The sequence below is a fragment of the Triticum dicoccoides genome, chromosome 5B (assembly GCF_002162155.2).
Source record: "Triticum dicoccoides isolate Atlit2015 ecotype Zavitan chromosome 5B, WEW_v2.0, whole genome shotgun sequence".
NCBI classification, from domain to species: Eukaryota; Viridiplantae; Streptophyta; class Magnoliopsida; order Poales; family Poaceae; genus Triticum; species Triticum dicoccoides.
In genome coordinates, this window is record NC_041389.1 from 205,377,487 (window position 1) to 205,382,415 (window position 4,929).

A 4,929-nucleotide genomic window follows, 5' to 3' on the forward strand; every position below is an offset into this window, starting at 1 on the left:
TTTAGGAAATCCTTTATCTCTTTCCTTTCCTTTCTAGTAGGATAACTCAGTTCGTGAAAAGGACTTTGATTAGTAACTTTGACATTCATAAACTCATAGTCTGGATCATCACCATAAATATCATCATATAGAACACATATCTCATTTTTAATGGGTTCCCTATTTTTTTCTTCTAACCAATCATCACTGGATCCTACATAAATTCTCCTAGTTATCCAATTCATCATAAGTTTCAAGGTGGATAGTTTGCGTAATTTCTGAATAGGGAACTTTTCCCTAAGATTGCCACTGTAAGATTGATAATCTCTAGATTCCAAGCTACGCAAGGTTTCTCTATCATGTAGGATTTCTTGAATCAGAGGATGTTTGATATCCTTTTTGTAGAAAGCAAAAATTTCCCTAGCCTCGTGTACTATAAAATCATATTCACGCATAAGGATGATAGTGGCAATCTTTTTAGCCTTAGGATGATTATTATTGGGATGTTCAGAAAACACCTTTTGCAAAGCGGGATGAATGTGCACAAATTTTCTTTTAAATTTGTCAATGAGCATGACAATACCATCTGCATAAGAATTCGTATTGAGAAGAATAGATCTCTTATTCACAGGCATTGCTGCCGTACAATCAAAGAATTCTTGAATAACACTTCTCCCAATAATATTACCGTCTCCCACATGAAAAGTTTTTGCTTTATAACTAGGAGGGTTTTCAGTTTCAAGATCCAAAGAGCAAGAATCAATTTTTTCCTCAAGATTTAGGGTAGAAATATTATCGAAATTTTCAATGATAACCTCCCCTGATTCAGATATAGTGGCAACAAACTTATCTAACAAACGAGCAACCAAAAAGGAAAACGAAAAGACGAATAGAAGAAGGGCTAATAAAAAGGCAAATCTTTTTGTATTTTTTTGAAAATCATTTTAGAAGTGGGGGAGAGGAAAACTAGAGGCAAATGGCAAATAATGTAATGCAAGAGATGAGAGTTTATGATAGGTACTTGGTAGGTTTGATGTAGACCTCCCCGACAACGGTGCCAGAAATTCTTCCCGCTAATTCTTGAGCTTGCGTTGGTTTTTCCCTTGAAGAGGAAAGGGTGATGCAGCAAAGTAGAGATAAATATTTCCCTCAGTTAGAGAACCAAGATATCAATCCGGTAGGAGGTACAAGCAAGTCTCCAATCTATGCACCTACACAAACAATCAAACACTTGCACCCAAAGCGATAAAGGGGTTGTCAATCCCTTCACGGTCAATTGCAAAGGTGAGATCTGATAGAGATAGGTATAAAAGATTGCTAGAACATAAAATAAAAGTAAAGTAAATAAATTGCAGCAAGGTATTTTTGGTATTTTTGGTTTATAGATCTAAAAATATATGATGGAAAATAGACCCGGGGGCTATAGGTTCCACTAGAGGCTTCTCTCTTGAAGGCAAATAATACGGTGGGTGAACAAACTACTTTCGAGCAATTGATACAAAAGCGCAAAGTTATGACGACATCCAAGGCGATGATTATGCATATAGGCATCACGCCCGTGTCAAGTAGACCGAAACGATTCTACATCTGCTACTATTACTCCAGACATCGACCGTTATCAGCATGCATCTAGAGTATTAAGTTCATAAAGAACAGAGTAACGCCTTAAGTAAGATGACACGATGTAGAGGGATAAACTCAAGAAATATGATGAAAACCCCATCTTTTCATCCTTGATGGCAACAATACAATACGTACCTCGCTACCCCTACTATGTCACTTGGTGAGGACACCGCAAGATTGAACCCAAAACTAAGCACCTCTCCCATTGTAGGAAATACCAATCTAGTTGGCCAAACCCAACCGATAATTCGAAGAGAACTACAAAGATATCAAATCATGCATATAAGAATTTAGAGGAGATTCAAATGATATTCGTAGATAATCTGGTCATAAATCCACAATTCATCGAATCTCGACAAACACACCACAAAAGAAGATTACATCGGATAGATCTCCAAGAACATCAAGGAGAACGTGGTATTGAGAATCAAAGAGAGAGAAGAAGCCATCTAGCTACTAGCTATGGACCCGTAGGTCTGAGGTAAACTACTCACGCTTAATCCGAAGGGCAATAGGGTTGATGTAGATGCCCTCTATGATCTAATCCCCCTCCGGTAGATCGCCGGAAAAGGCCTCAAGATGGGATCTCGGGGGAAGAGAAGGTTGCGGCGGTGGAAAACTATTTTCATGGCTCTCCCTAAGGGTTCTGGAATCCTTGTGAATTTATAGGCCAAGGTAGGAGGTCAGGAGGTCTTCGAGGGGGGCACAAGCCCTAGGGGCACCCCCTGAGGCATGGCCCCATGGCTTGCCGCCTTCTCGAGGGTCTTCTGTCTTGGACTCCATGTCCCATAGGTGTCTTCTAGTCCAAGAAAAATCGCCGCGAAAGTTTTTATTCCGTTTGGACTCTGTTTGACATTCCTTTTCCGCGAAACACAAAAACAAGGAAAAAACATAAACTGGCACTGGGCTCTAGGTTAATAGGTTAGTCCCTAAATTAATATAAATTAGCATATTAATGCATATAAACATCCAAAACAGATAATAAAATAGCATGGAACAACCAAAAATTATAGATACGTTGGAGACGTATCAGGGGCGCCCCCAGGCTTGTGGGCCCCCTATTGCTCCTCCAACCCTAACTTTTCTTCTATAAATACTCAAATATTCCTCGTAGACCAGGGGGCACACCATAAATACTTTTTTGGCCACTACAAGCTGTCTTCGCGAGATCCCATCTGGGGACCTTTTTCGATACTCTGCTGGAGGGGGATTCGACCATGGAGAGCTTCTACATCAACCTTGCCACCCTTTGGATGATGCGTGAGTAGTTTAGAACAAACCTACGGGTCCATATCTAGTAGCTAGGTAGCTTCTTCTCTTTTTTTGATCTTCAATAAAATGTTTTTCTCGATGTTCTTGGATATTTATTCGATGTAATCTTCTTTTGCGGTGCGTTTGTTGAGATCCGATGAATTGTGGATTTATGATCAGATTATCTATGAATATTATTTGAGTCTTCTCTGAATTCTTTTATGCATGATTAAGATAGCTTGTATTTCTCTCCCATCTATTAATTTGGTTTGGCCAACTAGATTGATTTTTCTTGCAATGGGAGAGGTACTTTGTAGTGGGTTGAATCTTGCAGTGCTTATTCCCAGTAACAGAAAGGGACATGACATGTATTTGTATTGTTGCTACTAAGGATAAAAAGATGGGGTTTGTTCATATTGATTGGATCTATCCCTCTAGATCATGTCATCTTGCTTAAGGCGTCACTCTGTTCTTGTTAACTTAATATACTAGATGCATGATGGTAGTGGTCGATGTGTGGAGTAATAGTAGTAGATGCAGACAGGAGTCGGTCTACTTGTCATGGACGTGATGCCCATATACATAATCATTGCCTTAGATATCGTCATAACTATGCGCATTTCTATCAATTGCTCAACAGTAATTTGTTTACCCCCTGTATGTTTTCTTTCAAGAGAGAAGTCTCTAGTTAAAACTATGGCTCCCGCGTCTATCTTCTATCATATTTTCAGATTAATAAAATCAAAAACACAAAAATACCTTGCTGCAATTATTTACTTTTATTTTATTTCACACTTTTATTTATCTTTTATATCTATCACTATCAGATCTCATCCTTGCAAGTAACCGTGAAGGGATTGACAACCCCTTTATCGCGTTGGGTGCAAGTATTTGTTTGTTTGTCTAGGTACAATCATTGGTGACTTCTGTTCCTCTTACTGGAATGATACATTGGTCTCGACTGAGTGAAATACTCGTCTCTACTTTGTTGCATCACCCTTTCCTCTTCAAGGGAAAAACCAACGCAAGCTCAAAAAGTAGCAAGGCCATGTCAGATGGGACCTTGGGAAAACTCTAGCTAAGCCCAACTTTCAGTCAGGATATGGGCGAGGCTGACAAAGCACTTCTGAACGAGATGTTAGATCAGATTCAGAGCCTCGCAATCTCGGACGATCGAATCTCAGTTTACGATCAGATCTGCGGAAAATTTGGAGAAGCTAGAGTTTTCAGCTCACCCTCCACCCATCAATTGACTACCGTCGAGGATTTAACCAACGTTCTAGTAAGCGCCTCCGAGAATGCAACCGACATATATGAAGATGTCGGCGAGATGTCAAACACAACCTCCGAGAATGCAACGCGAAAAAACGCTCGCTGCCACTCGTTGTGGGCTGCACCATTTTCAAAATTTCTCTTAAACCGTGAGGAATCTCAAAAAATGTTCAACATGGCTGCGCCTAATCCATAGCTTTTCAACGGTACATTACACGCCTCGTTCTAATAAACGGTTAAAAAACTAGAGCAAAAACAGTACCGAAAAAACAACGCGTGCAGTTTTTTCCGACGAGAAGTTCACTCGTGTGAGTACTGCAGCACACTTAGTTCAAACAATGACATGCACTTGCGTTGAGCATGCAGTGCGGAAGTGTTATCAGAATAGTTATTCAGTCAGAATATTAGCAGAATAGACCGGTTATACTATATATATAGGCTGGAATATTTTGTTACCGGTAACAAAATATTATTCTGTTACCCCTCGCCCCATATAAGAGCCCGATCGCTGAAAAAAAGAAGAACGAGGCAGCCCAGCCCAAATCTCCCGAGCAGATCGTCCTCAGCCCCACCATCCTCTCCTACCTCCCACCCCATCGCCGCCCCACCCACCTTCTCCGCGGCTCCCGCCGGCGCCTCGCCCTCCACCTTCTCCGCGGCTGGCGCTGGCGCCTAGCCCCCTACCTTATCTTCGGCTCCCGCCGGCGCCTTGCCCTCCACCTTCTCCAGGGCTCCCGCCGGTGCCTAGCCCCTTACCTTATCTCGAGCTCCCGTCGGCGCCTGGCACCCCACCTTCTTCACGGC